The sequence below is a fragment of the Prinia subflava genome, chromosome W, assembly GCF_021018805.1.
Source record: "Prinia subflava isolate CZ2003 ecotype Zambia chromosome W, Cam_Psub_1.2, whole genome shotgun sequence".
NCBI lineage: Eukaryota > Metazoa > Chordata > Aves > Passeriformes > Cisticolidae > Prinia > Prinia subflava.
This window is the reverse complement of record NC_086282.1, coordinates 6,133,330-6,147,538: the sequence shown is the minus strand read 5'-3', so window position 1 is coordinate 6,147,538 and position 14,209 is coordinate 6,133,330.

Genomic DNA, 14,209 nt, shown 5'->3' with positions numbered 1-14,209 from the left:
GACATCAATGGAACAGTAATTGTACTCGTGACATGCAGATGATGGAGCTGCCTTGCTCTGGTAAAAAATTCTGTCAAAACTGGATTGTTTAACCACATAGTCCCAGAAAAGAGAGAGACCTAAGAATATGTATTTTATCGTTGGTCTTTTTAAAGGCAATAATGTACTTTAAAATCATTTGTTTGTAAAGCTCAGACAGAAGAGGCAAAAATGTTAATGACTGCACAAGTATTTGAAAACTGAGCTGTCAGCATACCAGAAAGTTAGAAAATAAGGCACCACAGTACTTGCTAGGGAATACTTAGTAAATAACTTATGCTATGCAGGCAATATATATTGTGTTTAATTGTGCTTAATGTGCCATGCCAATTAAGTGGCTCATTTGTTTTCATCCCAAAAGGTTTATTCTGTTTTAATTAAAAATGTCAACAAAACCTTAAAATCTGAAGCAAGTCTTCAGAAACCCTTATTAACCATTCCCTTTGCCCTGCCCTTCAAAAAGAAGCAAATATAATCACTTAGAAATTGAAAAAACTCAAGAGATTTATTTTGTATGATGCCAAGCTCCTATTGTGCTGGCTTTCACAGTGAAATAAGGGACCTTTTAAAAACGTACGGGAACAAACCAGAGACAACATGGTATTTATATGGGGTCATTTCCATTGGTTGATAACTGCTTTATGGATTGCTTATCAGCTTGATTTCCCTGCCTCTGAGACTGGAGATGCATTGGCTGGGTGATCTCTGTGTTCTGCCCTTGGCTTTTCTGGGTTTGCAGGAGGAGAAGGAAAACTGTCCATTTCCAAGCTGGCTGTGGTTATCTGTCTGTCTTTTTGATGTTCATCACAAAGTGTGGTTGGCTACAGGGATAACAGAACCCCTGCCAGCCCCAGCCCTTGGCAGATCAGTGGATCCCTGAGCTCAGCAACAGCTGCAGTCACTGCCAGAGGCTGGGAAGTCTGTCTGTGCAGCCATGGCCTGTCTTGCCTTTTGTCCCTGAGCTACAGAGAGGCAGAAGCAGCACGAAGCTAGAGGCAGTGGCATCTATCTCTAGAACCTGTAGGTTGGTTCATCATACCTTGAGATCCAGTCCTTCATTCAGCATTTGCCTTTTCCTTCTTTTTGTTCTTACCTTAAAAGAAGGAGCTGGGAATTCAGGGAGTTATTACATCCCTGATAGTCTCATTACTACCCACATTATAAACAGACTCAAACACTTTTTTTTCTCATTTGACATATGTACATATTGACCAAAGAAAACTGTAATGTGTTAAAATGAACTATACGGGCTTGTTCATGTGATATATCTGTCTCATAGGGTAAAAATTATTTAAAAGGGTTAACTAAGGAAAACTTCCATCTGCATGGCTTTCTGAGTTGTCCCATATTTTTCTTGTTAAAACTGGGTGCTTTAAGAAAACAAATTAGGGAGCTGGGAAAAGCAAACTAAGGAAACAGAGAAAGAGAGAGAAATAATAATTTTTAAAATGTAGTTGGAAGAGGCAGCAGGAGATCCTCCAGTTCTTTCTCTGCCTGAAGGCAGGATCAACTATAACTATGTCATCTTTGACAGATGTTTGCCTAACTGGTTTTTGAAAGTTTCTAATGATGACGAATTCACAACCTCACCAGATGTTATATTCCAGTGTTTAATTATCTCTACAGTTTGAAAGAATTTCTTAAGCCTAATGCAATCCCTACATGTTCTGTTTCTCATGAAAATAGGGGACAGTTGTTTGTCTACCTCTTGCAGTGTTTTTATGTGCACTTGCAGACATTCTCCTTGGTATTCTCTGCTTTATATTCAGCACATTCCATTTATTAAGCTTTTCATTAAAAGCCATTATCTCAAGAAATGAGAATAAATAGAAGCTGTTTCTGATCTATCTCCAATTCAGCCACAATCAAACAAGCTGTATGTCCCAAACTGTGTCCCAAACTGGACACAATGTTCTCGCCTTATTGAGCACCAGGCATAACAGTCCTGCTCAAAGAAAACAGTGGTCTTTGGGATGTACAATTTTAGTTCAGCCAAACATGGCATTTCCATTTTTCATAGTGGTATGATCTGTTATCATTCCCAGTTCTACCTCTCCAGAAGAATGGTTATGTAGGCTATTTTTTTTTCCTAAAATACATTTATCTGTATTTATGCCGCTCTCTATTTTTTTCCTTTTTGATCCTGTATAGAACAGTGATTTTTTGCTGCTGAGTGAACACGTAATTATTTTCCAACAATTTCTTTAATTTGCAAGATCACTTTGAATTTTAATCTTAATTTCAGTGCAGGACTTCCAGCATGCTTACAGTCCTGTCTCAGTTTGGTGTAATCTGCATTTGCATCCTGTGATCTGGATCGTAAATACAAGGATTGGACAAAAGCCACAGGAACATCCCCCCATGTGATCAGTTCTTCTATACTGACCACTCACTACTGGGCCACTAATCAGTTCTGGAGTTTGATCTAGATTGTGTTTCTATGCCTAATGGGAATGCCATAGGATATCCCAAGTCATGGATCTGTCATAATTATACACTGCCAAAAGCCTTACTGAAGTCAACATAGATAACATTTGCTGTTTTCGCCATATTCATGAACCTTCCTGCTCTGCTTCAAAACAAGCTAAATCAGCTTGATAGTGCACATTTTCACAAATCCATGCTGGCTGTTGCTCCCTAGGTGTGTGTGTGTGGGGCGAGGGTGTGGGTGTGCATTAAGTGATTATAGCTTCTTGGCATTTTATTGGCATAATTGTTCTCTCTCATTAAAAGTGTTTCAAGCTTGGTTGTGTCACAGCCCTGAAAGTTATCTTTCATTTTACAATAAATATAAAATTTCACAACAGAGATAGAATGGGAAATTGTCATCCTTTCCCCAAACATATGAAGCTTTTAATGTGTGCAAACAATTAAATGCAGCCTGGTGTCAGAGTCTAGAATATCCCTTTGGCCACCCTGGAGGGTTTGGAGACTGGACAGGAGGGTCTGGGATCTGTACAAGGGGGTCAACCAGCCTCACACAGAGCCCAGGAGGACACTGCCTCTGATCCCTGGCCATGGGAGTGAATGCCCACATTGTAGGAAGAATCACAAGCTGAGAGAATTCAAAATAAGTAGTATTTTGTTTATCATAGAATGTAAATGTAGAATCTAGGATTTTTAGTATATGGGGTTGAAGAGACAAGATGGAGGAATTGGGGAGTGGCCCCTGTGCTCCTTGTTCTTGCTCTCATCCCCCATCTTTTGCTGAGTTGGATTTTAGAGATTGGTTTAGAGTAGAGACGACATGTTAGCATAGGTAGTAGGCATTGGTAAAATTTTGTAAATAAAAAGTACATTTTGGACCGTGGTTGGGTCAAGGGTACCATACATAAGGTGCAGAGCTCTCTGATCCGCCCAGACGGCCACGTGTCCTCTCTGCTGGGGATGCCTTGCAGAGCTGAGAAAGAACTAAGAGATAATGAAGAATAAACAACCTTGGAAACATGCACTGGCCGACTCAGCTTGTCGTCTCTGGCTCCGGTGTGAAACACATAGGGCAAAGAGAAGACGAAAAACCTTATTACCTCGGGGAACAGCAACCCCGAGGAGATTCCCAGGGAACAGCAACCCTGAGAGCCTGGTAACAGTATTCATTTCTTGCAAAGTTTATAATAATTACCAGTGTTGAATTAAATAGCAGTTAAAAATGTCATGTAAATCCCAGTTTACCTGTGTGAATTTTCTTAGTCCCAAAGCTTTAAAGATAGCTTCTTAATGAGATTTTCAATTTGGAAACGAGAAGTTAAAAATATTTCTCTACTATCAAGACGTTTTTAAAAATGAGGCTTATTTTCCTTGAATGCAAAATTAAATGAAGCAAAGTGTATTTGTTCCGATTACAGAAACAGGCATGAAGGAAGGAACTCTGATCCTAGGAGTGGAAGTGTACCTGTACTTAATCTTTTTCTGTGTGCATTTACAAAAACCATTACTCCAGCTTTTAAATATCAAGATTTGAAGTAACAAATTATAGAAGGTTATAAAGAAACCCAAAGAAAGTATAAAAACAGCTAAAATGATGATTTGAGTTTTTCCTCTTAGAAAAATAACTGGTCTATGTATTTTTAGGATCAGATGATTTTTTTAACCAATGCAGGCTTGGATTCTTTTAGCATGCTCTTTGAAGTAAAATGAGGGTTTATAATTTAAAAGCATGAATTAAACAAAAAGTGGTATAAAATAACACATAAATGTATGTAATGAAAAACTGTATAAGCCTTGCTTCAGTTCCTTTGAGATTCAGAATAGTACATGACAGAACTCTGCTACTGCTTATGCACTAATAACATGCTAAATTTTATTTAAGGCCAAATTCTGTTCTTGAAAGATACTCTTTCAGAAGTCCAGTTCAGCCGTTCTCTCTCTCAAAAGTAGCTGGGGAATATAGCTGGATCAGGTTTTATAAATACAATTTGGAAAAACAAACAAACAAACAAACAAAACCCTGTAAAAATGTTTGTTGCAAATATGTATTTGCTCCTGTGTATTTATTTATGCAAGCCCCATTACATTTTTGTGGTGAATTATGGGGACAGTTATATGAATGCTGGGCCAAAGAACTTGAATTTCCTGTTCATTTTTACTCTGTCAGTTTCCGTACTACGGTACGTCAAAAATACAACACTATAGAAGAGTTATAGCAGTGTAGCGTGATAGAAGCAAGCCAAAAAGTAAGTATGGAAACACACATTGGAAGTGTATTTGTTTCAAGTGATTCAGGAGAACTAAAATACCTTTTGGCCTGCACTTTTGAGGTTATGCTCCTCTCAAAATGGTTCCTTGAAGCAAAAAAGTAATTTGTCTGAGATTTGCAAATAATATTGGAGGTCTCAGCTGCAGGTAACAAACCAAAAACCTTGATGATGATGCATGTTGATACAGTTCTGACACTTCTTTTTGTTCCAAATGTCATATATTCAGCATTTCAGGCAAAATTGATTCTAATGAAGCTGGGTTTTTTTTCAAGTGTTTTTAACTCCTTATGTATTAAATAAACAGCAGGTACCGCTTTCCTTTCTAGAATAATTTTCTGACTCAATACAGATTCTAAGTGCTCAGGATATGTAGGATGTCATTAAATCAGGGGTGTTGAGGGATGACAAATTGGGGACTAGATGATGATCCATCTTCTATCATGAATGGATTAAAGGATCTAAAGATAGCCTTCAGTCCTGTGGTGAACTCTGCATGGGTGATGTGCTGTGGAAGCAGAATGAAATGGGAAATTCCATGATTGTCCCAATGAAACTGGTGTTCCCGCCTTAGGCAGATTTATCCACAATTCAGTGGGTGCTTGTAGTAATATTCACTGAAAAGTTAAAACAAAAAACCCCATGTCGTGGTTGCAGGGGGAGGTCAATTTTTCCAGGGGGAGGTGAGTAGGCCAATCAGTGATCAGCTTTTCTTCTGGCACCTGGATTGGTCACTCGGAGGTTTGGACACGCCTCTGAGGACACAAAGAGTTAAAAGCAGGACTCCAGAGGGGTTTGGCCTCTTTTTAGATTCTGGTTCAAGCAGAAAGACGTCTCAGGCCTCCTTCCCCTGCCCAGCCACGAGGCTGGGTGGGGGAGGGGAAACACGTGGTCGGGCTCAGGTAAGCCGAAGCCCCGGGGGGGAGAAGAGAGTAGACAGGACTGGAACTGAGCTGCCCTGTCTAGGATGGAGGGGTGGAAAACTGTGGAAGTGCCTTCTGTGTGTGCTCACCCCCCTCCCCCCCCCCCAAACTCCAGGAGAAAGTGCCCAGCCATGTGGGAGTTGCCGAGCCTGGGAGTGCCTCAGCCTGCACCCTGCCGAGAGATAGAAACTGTTAACCCTTGCTTAGCAGAAAGAAACTTTTCTTAGACATTAATTCTCATGACTGGTAGTTTCAGAGGAGAGAGAGAAACAGCCTGGGACTGAGATGATAAAGCACAATTGGAAGGAACCCGATGGGCAAAGAATGAGAGGAGTAGCCTTCTGAGCTAGACTTTTCTTGCATAATGTCAGCCATGGACTAAACTTAAGTCTCTTTTGAACATAAACTGCATTTTGGGTAGATACAGCTGCCCCTGCTTTTGCTACAGTGACTGGCACTTAAAGAGTGGAGCGAGCAGAGAAGAGAGGGGGTGTGGTGGTGCCCTCTGCCCTCAGGGGAGACCTGCTCCTGGAATCCCGGCCCCTAGGTAAAAAAGGGGAGAGCTCGGCATGCAAGTATCCTTAAAAGAGCCCTGTATGAAGCTTTCAGACTATAGACAGCAGTGAGAGCGCTAGACATAAGAAAAAGAGAGTGTCACCCTGGCAGACTTCTCCAGGCGGTGCCACGAGTGATATAGAAACACATAAGGGGTGGACCCATGTTTTCTGAAAAACAGTCTGTAGTGCGAGAGAGACTCCTCTCTCCCTTGCTGAATTGAAGATTAGTTTGTTTTTGAGTAGTGATTGTTTGATCTAAAACCCAAAGGTTTGGTCTGTGAAAAGTAATGTGTGGGGGGGGGGAAACTGGGAGAAGAAATGTTCTGAGAGGTTTTTATTTCTGTCTCTGTGCGTGTTTAAGAGTTTTTCTGTCTCTGTTCTTATGTAATGTAATAGAGTTTTAGGGTTTTTTTTGTTTTGTTTTCAAGATTTAAGCCTGCTCTGCTCTGTTCCTGATCACATCCCACAGTAGTTGTTAGGGAAAAAACATATATTTATGAGTGCATTAACATCTGGCCAGTGCCAACCCATGATACCCCAGCAGAAGTATCATGGATGCATGGTTTCAGACAAGTCATAGCCTTTTGAGAGCTAGCCAGACCTTTGATTACGGTTAGCTTGATTTCTGAGAGAGCATTTGCCCAAATGAAGGAAATGTCTGAAATTTTACTCAAATTTTTATCTCTCTTGTTTCTTAATAAAATATATAAACTCAAAAAAGAGCATCTAACTACTTCAGAGAAATAGAGAAAAATAAACTAAAATGTTTTTACTTTTTAACAAGTTTTATATATATATATTATATATATATATACATATATATATATATATACACACACCATAAGCTCAATATTAAAATAACAGTACTGCAAATAAAATACCTCAAATAACCTCAGGTGAGAAAAAAAAAAAAAAGTAAAAATGTTCTAGAATGGTAGTAGAGTAGTACAATGGTTCATGTTCCTAGAAAACATGAACCACATCAGACAGTTTTAAAGTATCTTCATACACACAAAAAAATTATACTTATATAAAGTAATAGCAATATAAAACCTGTCATACTAAAAAACCAGTCTTATTCTCTTATTCTTTCCCAAAGAGTGGGTTTTTAAAATTGTTTACTGAGTAGAAAAAAAACCCTGTCTATGCAATGGAAAGTAAAAAGGAAAAAAACCCCTTGGGTAAGAGAGAATAGACAGTTCCAACCTGAGGCCTTACTCTGCCATCACTGTGCCGTTCACACAACAAAATAGTTTGGATATTCATATATTTAGGTATGGTGAGGTTGCTACAGCAACATCATGTGCTACATACAGCTCTAGTTGCTTTTTCAGTGGCAGTTGAATTTAACATTTTAATAAATTTTAAATTTTTCTTAGGTTTTATTATTATTATTATTTTATTATTGTTTTATTTTTTATTTTATTTTATTTTATTGTTATTATTACTATTTTCTTAGGTTTTATTATTATTTAGAATCAGCTATAAACCCACCGGCATTTGACAACTGGTCTTGTTGCTCACGATTTATAACAAAGCAGAAACACTTTTCACCAATCCCATACAATATTTGGGTGCGAGCCCTAACAGAAGTGCTGTAAGGCTTTACCTGTCACAGACTCCGTTGATTTCACACTACAACTTCAGTGGGTTATTATGAGGTAGCTGAGGCAGACCTTCCCTCGACACAGTCGCTTGAAGTGATAGGGCACAAAAAGGGCATGAATCTAAGGAATAATATTTGAAACAACAGAGACTTGTCAAGAATGGCTGTAGACACATTATGTCTTGGCTGATTATTTACTAGTGAACAACAATTTTACTGCCTTGCCAATTTGTAAAATGTAATATAGAATGTGACTCTTTGTATCTCCCCAGGTTTTAACTCCTATTATCAAACTCCTAAAAGTGAATTTCCTTCTACCAAGGACAATGCAAATTCAATCTGAATCAATTTCAAAATGAGTAATTTTAAACTGATATTTTTGTTTTCTTTTGCTTCTTTCAGTTTCAGGCCATTATTATATATCACTGATCTATAAACCTTCATAAAGTTCTCTGAAGGCCTATATACCATCTGGTATGCTCCTCTATTACTGGCATAGCAACAAAACTGTCTTAAGTAAAATAAAGTCAACTGTAACAGCTCTAATGTTGCATGTAAAGCAATTCTGTATATAAATAGATTCTTTCCAAATTTCTGCTGTCATTCTTAAAAAAAATAAAATCTCACAAATCAGCCTTCAAAACAATAGCAGACAGCAATCTGTCAGTTCTCCGGTAAACACAAGCTGTCTAACCAGTGTCATAAGCACCTCAAAAAAAGACATTTTTGCCTGCCTTGCTTGCCAGGAATACATAATAGCTTGTTAACAATACTAATACCTACCAATTACCCAGTCTTTCCAAGTTCAAAACACTGTAAAAACTGAAGTAATCTGCTTCAGCATTCTCTAGGTTCATGCTAATTCCTGTAAATGAAATGCTTTTAAAATCTGGCATGTTCTGGAGTGTTCTATTTAATCCCCTTTGTTTTCACTGTTTTCTTATCTTAAACTTTTTTTTTCTCCCAAGTTCTGGAATTTATGGGTATTTTCTTATTACTTTTTCCCCAAGACTAATGTTCCTGACTACCTTGTTGAGTCACAAACACAGACTGACCTGAGTGTATGCTCCCCTTTACACTTACTTTCTCCAGTTTCATCTTTCTTTTCTCAACTTTTCAAACTCGTTCAGCTGTGCAACCTCACAGCCCGTTTGTCTGAACATTTAGCAACATTGCTTGACTGTGTCCTCCAAGTCAGTCAAACAGCGTGACTTGACATCTATCACATGGCACAGTTTGTCATCCTTTTCTCATGGAAAAAGTGGTCAGTCTTATCATAGTCCTTAGCTTTTGGATGCTCAATGTGTTGCAATAAGTCAGTGTGAGGCAAGCACATCAGTGGTGCTAACAGCAGTACTAATGCTTTGCAGAGAAGCTCATGAGTTTTGCCATGGTTATCAGGTCCCAAGAAGGAGCTACATTCTCTGAGCTAAAGTAAGTGTCCTCATGGACCATACTTTTTTCCTCCTCTAACCCACACCCAGCTTTACTTCTGTACCTTCAACCTTCTTTATTCTCATTTTTGGGATAACTTGCCTTTTAAGTGGGTGGAATTTCAAGTTGGTATGAGTCTGATCTTGTGCTGACAGGCAAAACTCTCTTCCATTTTCACACTGACCTGCTCTTTGCATGAAAGCCCATGAAAGCCTTTTTATATGTCAACAGTGAGTCTAGCCCTGGCACTCCTTCTCCAGCACAATTTAGTCCTCCTCAGAGGATAACCTCAGGGGATAACCTCAGATGATCTCTGAACTGCACTGTTCAGACACCAGCCAGTCTGCAAATCCACCTGTGCCTTGGCATCCACCTCTGAGGGTGACATCACTTTTCTGGTCCATTTACACTGCCACTTATTTGTATTTGGGATTAGCAGAACACAGTTTCCAACAAATTTAAACTCATCTATTATTCAAATTGCAGATTAATATTTGATATGAAGGCAAGACATCGTCACTGAAACTTGATTTCCTTCAAATGTTTTTGCTTCTCAAGTGTTTGGCTACTGCAATTTAAAAGTCAAATAAGTTTAAGGGTGAAGGAACATCCTGTGAGCCCAGAACTACAGAGCTGGCACAATGGATGGGTAAGCAGCTTCTTTTTCTGGTTTTCTGTAAGCTAGCATAATCTCTCCAGAATGTCTTTCTTAGCTGCTGCACCTGGCTCCCCAGTATAATGCTTATTCATTTCTGCTGGGCCTTGAAGCACTTTATATCACAGCTGGCTGGTATGTGAAAGGGCAGACATGTAAAGGTAGTTTCAGTAACTCTTTGCCACTTCAACATTTAAGGCCAACATCTCAGCCCTTGGCAAGGTTCTCTTTGCAATACCAGGTAACCTCAGGTGCCTTTGCACACCTGGCTGCATGTGCTCTGCGACCACACGTCCACTGAAACCCAGCATGGCAGCAGGTCCTGACCCAAGACAGCAAAATGAGGTGTTTTCCCACCTATTCTGCCAAAGGAACACAATGCTGGAAATATGTAAAGAAACATAAGCTGAAAACTGCCCTAAACCCACACCTTTAGGTAGGGTACCACACCTGAAGGATGGGGTACCATCCAAAGGGACCTGGACATGTAGTGGTGTGTTAATGAGTTCTTTATAAGTTTTTCTAAGTTCTTTGTAAGATGGTTTGTTCCTTGTACCCCCCATTTTGCCTTCCTGATAGTTGTCCCTGGTAATCCCCCAGTAACTGTTAGGTGTCAATCCTTTCCCCCCTCCTCCCTGGAGCCTGCCTGTCACCTCAGAGCCCTGCCTCAGAGCTAGAAAGTTCTGTGAGGGGCTTCGAGTGATAGGCTAGGTTCGGGGAAAATTCCCTCCTTTCCCTTCTGTGTGGTCCTCGTTTGTATCAGTCACCTTCCTACCCCCTTCTCTATTGAACCCAATTGGTTGTACCCTCCTTACTGCCCTCTGTACCGGCCCCCGATAAATGGGGGCCCCAAAAAGTCAAAGGTGGCTTGGTCAGAGCAGTCCTTGGCAGGTGGGGAGGATCTGCCTGACCCCTCAAATAAACCCCCTTGGACTTACTTGGCCGGCTCCTCCCTTTATTCTCTGCCGCCGTCTGCCCCTTGCCACCTGTCCCCTCAGTGTTTCATCGGAACCAAGATCCACTGGATCGGTTTGGCTTGAGCTGCATACCAGCTGTACCTGCTGCTTGCCGCAGTGCCTGAGCTAGCCTGGGCAGGGCGGGACCGCATTCTGAAAGGCACCTGCGACATAGACAAGCTTGAGAAATGGGTCTATGGGAATCTCATTAAGTTTGACAAGGCCAAGTGCAAGGTCCTGCACCAGGGTCAGGGCAACCCCTGGTATCAATACGGGCTAGGGAATGAACAGATGGAGAGCAGCCCTGCTAAGAAGGACTTGGGGGGTGCTGCTGGGTGAGAGGCTGGACATGGTCTGACAATGGGTACTGACTACCCAGAAAGCCAAACATGCCCTGGGCTGCATCCAAAGCAGTGTGGCCAGCCGGGGAGGGAGGGGATTCTGCCCCACTGCTCTGCTCTGGTGAGAGCCCACCTGCAGTGCTGCATCAGCTCTGGGGGCCCAGCAGAGGACAGACATGGGCCCGATGGATCAGGTCCAGAGGAGGGTCACCAAGATGATCAGAGGGATGAAGCACCCCTCCTATGAGGAAAGGCTGAGAGAACTGGGATTGTTTGGAGGGATAGAGAAGGCTTTGGGGTGACCTAAGTGTGGCCTTCCAGTACCTGAAGGGAGCCTACAAGAAAGATGGAGAGAGACTTTTTACAAGAGGGTGTAAGTGGACAGGGCAAGGGGGAATGGCTCCAAACTTAGAGAGTAGGTTTATACTAGACATTCAGAAGAAATTCTTTACTGTGAGAGTGGTGAGACATTGTAGAAGGTTGCCCAGAGGAGTTGTGGATGCCCCATCCCAGGAAGTGTTCAAGGCCAGGTTGGATGGGTTTTTAGCAGCCTGGTCTAGTGGAAGGTGGAACTAGGTGTCTTCCAACCCAAACTATTCTTTGACTGTATGACCCATATTTTAGGGATCCAAATCTCCTATGATGGTCTTTTCATGCTTCTCCACCTGAGACACTAATTTTGAAGATTTGAGAAAAGCTAAGGTTATAGTTAACAATAGATGTTGCTGATTTAGCTGAAATGAATAGATAAGCTTTGCTGAAATCAGTTAAAAGTTAGAGGATGGTTAAAAGAATCTGGATTTAAGATAAGCTACCCCGCATCTAGTAACTCAATGCTTGTGAACTTATGAAAAACAGAGAAACTAATCAATAGAACACAAGACAATTGCAAACCTCCTGTTTCCAGAAACCCACTGAAATAGTCCTGGAAAACAGGAAACAAGGAGCACTACCATCCATCAATCACATCTGCATTGAAAAGGTTGAAAGTTTAGAATGAGGAAGACTGGTTTTACTTCCTCCTTTTGGTGACCACTCCTCACAAAAGGACCACCAACCCATTTCAGGGAACAAACTACGCATGCTTAATAGCCTTTTTGTCAACTAGCATAGGAAGTGGAGAAGAGGAAGTGACAGGGGTATGAATATGCATTTGTATTTTGTGTATTCAACATTTTTGTAAATAAAAGGCTTTGTAATTACCTGTGACCTTTGCAGTGCGCATTAGGGAGCTATCCCACCCCCTGCCCAGCATCGCAATAAACATACACTTTCTAACTTTAACTGTTAGAGAGCTTTTGTCCGTTACAGTTGGATATAGATATTAGATCGATATTCATATTTTAATTATTCATCTGGCATCCCAGGTGGGACTCTGCTCTCTCTGGCCAAGAGGCCACTGGGGTCTGGGACCCCCTCTAGGAGCCCACGCAGAATTTTCTGGGAAGAGGGCTCGCTGACACCCCAGGGGAAAGACCAGGACCTGCCAAAACCAAGGTCAAAAAGGTATGTTTAATAAATATTGGAAATGGGTACCTTTGAATACAGGCAGCTTATAAGTCATAAAAGATGTCTTATGCAAAGCAGAGGCCTGATTGAGTTTTGTAAGCTCCACAGAGTCTGGTATTTGTGGTTTGTGTTTCAGGTGGTGCCAGTAACAGAACCAGGAGTTTGTAGTCTGTGTCTGGAGGTGGGGCAGCGGCAGCAGCAGCAGCAGGATCCCGAGTTTTTCTGTGTTCTGGGAGCAGTAGTGGCTCCAGTTTGGCTTGGTTTGTGGCTGAGAAGCGGCATGGTGGCCTGCAGTTTGAGTGCCACCCGTGAGTTTTGGGACAAGAGGGGTCCTGTTATGGTGATTTATTAAAATACGAATATCTATCTAATATTGATATTCAACTGTGACGGACCAAAGACTCTCTAACAGTTAAAGTTAGAAAGTGTATGTTTATTGCGACGCCTGGCAGTGGGTGGGATAGCTCCCTAATGTGCACTGCAAAGATCACAGATAATTACAAAGCCTTTTATTTACAAAAATGTTGAATACACAAAATACAAATGCATATTCATACCCCTGTCACTTCCTCTTCTCCACTTCCTATGCTAGTTGACAAAAAGGCTATTAAGCATGCGTAGTTTGTTCCCTGAAATGGGTTGGTGGTCCTTTTGTGAGGAGTGGTCACCAAAAGGAGGAAGTAAAACCAGTCTTCCTCGTTCTAAACTTTCAACCTTTTCAATGCAGATGTGATTGATGGCTGGTAGAACTCCCTGTTTCCTGTTTTCCAGGACTATTTCAGTGGGTTTCTGGAAACAGGAGGTCTGGTGTTGAATTGATTAGTTTCTCTGTTTGACAAGCAATGAGTTATTAAATCTGGGGTAGCTTATCTTAAATCCGGTTTCTTTTAACCATCCTCTAACTTTTAACTGATTTCAGCAAAGCTTATCTATTCATTTCAGCTAAATCAGCAACATCTATTGTTAACTGTAACCTTAGCTTTTCTCAAAGCTTCAAAATTAGTGTCTCATTTCCCCACTTCTTCTTTGAAATGAGTAAATTCTTTTACTCAGTATACAGCGTCTTCTTCATCTATCCAAGCCGTACGGCTGGTGTCTCTCAAGACCAAGCCATACCCCTTTGATAGTGATGTTAAAGCTGCCACTCGTCGTAGCATCCTCCAATTCCAAGCAAGTATTACAACAGATAATACTAAACTTATGCTGACTAAAATAGGCAACACAATTATAGGGTGGACTAAGGCATTCAGTATACTTGTTGCTGTTGGTGACCACCCAAAAAGCACATCTCACTAATGATGAGACAAATGTTCCTCAAGCCTTTTAAAAACCCCTTTGATGGTCTCAGTGTCATGATGTATTGTAATTAATGTCTTGTTCTCTCCATCTCTAATTTCTTTTAAGATTTCTCTCAATTTGTGATGTTTCAACAATTGAGAAACTGAAGTCAAATTCATTCCTATGGGCACAGGCAGTATCTCCTGCACAGTGGCTA